Consider the following 2,925-nt stretch of genomic DNA (forward strand, 5'->3'; position numbering starts at 1 on the left):
GAAGGAAAAGCAGCAGCTATTTCTATATGGGCTTCTCCTAGCCCTATGAGGAAGTGAGATGGGATTGATACTGCCTCTGTGTTCTACATGATTGGCTGATCCAGCCCCGTCATCCAGGCCCTTCCTACACATGTAGGAATTATGTAGGTGCAGTATGAACACACACACCAGCTAGATATAGGGAGTTACACATGTCAGGCATATTAGCACTGAGGTCACACCACCTTTAGCTTCTGCAGCTCTTGGCTTCCTCCTCCCACTAGAACCTATTTTCTAAGAGGCCACCTCAGTTTGCAGAAGCCAGGCCAGGCTGGCCATGGTGCACAGCCTACTTACAGCCCTTCTGGCCCTCAAGATGAAGCTATGGCAGGCTGTAATACATCCCTCCCTTCCCAATTCCCTGAGACTGCCTATCTTCCTCAGCCAGACCCCTTCCTCACTGTCCCCAAGTGTGTACCCAGCTTCTAAGGCTCCCATCTATCCATCTGCTATAACCTAACCTCTTCTTAATTGACACCTCCTATGGCAATTGATCCATCCAAGTGAACTAATGTCACCATCCTCTCTGGGGTACCATTTTCAAAGGGGCTAAAAAGAGCCCGAGTTTCCTGAAGCAGAAGCTGGAAGAAAGTCATTTTCTGAGAGATGGTGAGTGGAGAACTCGGTGTTGTCGTGACTAGGTTATTGTAACCAATAGGACAAGGCCAGCTGGGAACACAGTGCTTGGTGGTGAAGCATGCTAATTAATGATAGCTAAATAAAAGGCTGGAGAGATGGATCAGCAGTTAAGAGCACTAACTCTTCTTCCAGAGGTCCTGAGTTCAATTCCCAGCAACCACATGGTGGCTCACAACCATCTGTAATGAGATCTGGTGCCCTCTTTTGGGATGCAGGTACACATGCAGGCAGAATACTGTATACATAATAAATAAATCTTTAAAAAAAATAAATAAAAGGCACCGGTTTAGAGACAGTGGGTTCCAAAGGTCTTAACTATAAGACACGACCACTGGTTATTAATATTGCCCTCCAGTATGAACACTGGCCATGCATGAAAGGGCTTGGTGTTGGCCTTGTCAACACCCCCGACATTGTCCCCAGAGCAATCTCTGGGATTGAACCCAAACCAGCAAAGCACACATCAGGCTCTGCCACAGCCCCAGACCAGCCTGACAGAGGGAGCTGCAGGACAGCAGGGCAGCCTGAGCTGTAATCACCCAGCACTGTGAGGGCTCATGGCAAGGGCCACCTGCTGGCTGTCATCTTCCTGCTCCTGTGGGGAGCCAGATTGAGTTCAGGGATAGCAGCCCTGTAGGCTCGAGCTGGCAGAAGACTTCAGTGCTTTAAATCCGATAGCCCTGGGGAATGACATCAGCCGGCTGTTGGCCAGGACATTCAGTCCTTGGCCTGACATCTGAGTCAGAGGACTTCGACTAGCTTGGCTGAGCTTGTGAAGGTCTGCAGCTAACGAGGCCCACAGTACAGCCATAGCTGGGGATGGCCAGCTAGTTCAGTGTGTTCTCAGCCTGCTGTGTGTGGCTGTCTTTAGCCAGTAATAATCACAGCTGTGCCATAGCTCATCACAGGTGGGGCCAAATTCCGAGTGAATGGCAAGGCTGTGTTTACCCCACTTTTTCATGGTTGGTGATTAGCCTCACGGTCCTGGTGGTACAAGCATGTTCCACACGGAGTCCATGCCTTTCATACAGCCCATTGTCTGCTTGAACTCCCCTGAGCTGCGCTATGAAGGAAATACTGTTTTACCATTATGAGAGCCGTTTTTCTTTCCAATTTTTAGATAGGGGAAAAGGAAGGTCAGGATTTAAGACATGCAGCTGTAAGCTATAAGCTCCTCTGCTGCTTAAGGTCATGGCCAGCCCCCACCACCACCACATCAGAGTGCCTGAGCTACCTCCATCCCTGTCTCCCGCTAGCCAGGGAATAATGACCCAGGGGGGAAGAACCCAATCCTGAGAAGAGACCACAAGCAAATGGGGTTAGGAGAGGTGGGAAACGTGCTTGGCCCACACAGGCTGACAAAGAAGCCAGATGCCAAGCAGGTGGCGTGATGTCTGGCACCAGTCAAAGGACTGAGGTCAGAGAGCTTGCTAGGGACAGCTCCACCCGAGCCTTCACATCCCCCAAGGACAGAGAGGAGTGAATTTCATGAGCTGATATATCCTTGGTGCCATAGAATGAGTTCCAAGGCCTGCTGAGTTCCCAGCGCGCACATCAAAGGTGAAACTCTAGAAACACAGGCGTTTATTCCTTTTGCAGCTAGCACAGAATTCTAGTCTCAATGGGGAAAGACAGAATGTCCTGATTGAGGGAGGAAGGAGAAGAGCACGGGCTCTGGAAATTATCTGAAATGGAGCATTCTCTGCAGAAGTTTAGCTTGACAGTATTGATTTGCTAAATCAATACTAAGAGCCGCATGCTGCTTAATGTCGGGCAGTCTGAGAAATGTATCATTCCTCAAGGTGGCCATTGGGGAAGCTTCGCAGAGTGTGCTTGTACACACCCGGGGTATAGCCTATGCCATCCTAACTGGTGTTTACCCTCACTGAAAACGTTACTGCACATCACAATAATGTATTTATTTGTTTTATTTATTTATTGGTTTGGTTTTTTTAAGACAGGGTTTCTCTATGTAGCCCTGGATGTCCTGGATGTTGCTCTGTAGAGCAGGCTGGCCTCAAACTCAGAGATCTGCCTGCCTCTGCTGTCTTAATGCTGGGATTAAAGGTGTGCGCCACCACTGCCTGGTTTACAATAATTTACTTTCTTTAAAAAAATAAAAATGCAACAGGCAATGGTGGTGCACACACCTTTAATCCCAGCATTCGGGAGGCAGAGGCAAACAGATGTCTGTGAGTTCAAGGCCAGCCTGCTCTACAGAACAAGTACCAGGACAGGATCCAAAGC

At 49.0% G+C, this 2,925-nt stretch overlaps 1 protein-coding gene across 3 annotated transcripts in view; it reads right to left on the bottom strand.

The window, feature by feature from the left end:
• The window catches only part of Ddc (dopa decarboxylase), an 80,356-nt gene that overhangs the window by 29,058 nt on the left and 48,373 nt on the right, over positions 1-2,925 (bottom strand). The gene's annotated exons all lie outside the window — the stretch shown is intronic.

The sequence above is a fragment of the Microtus ochrogaster genome, linkage group LG1 (genome assembly GCF_000317375.1).
Source record: "Microtus ochrogaster isolate Prairie Vole_2 linkage group LG1, MicOch1.0, whole genome shotgun sequence".
NCBI lineage: Eukaryota > Metazoa > Chordata > Mammalia > Rodentia > Cricetidae > Microtus > Microtus ochrogaster.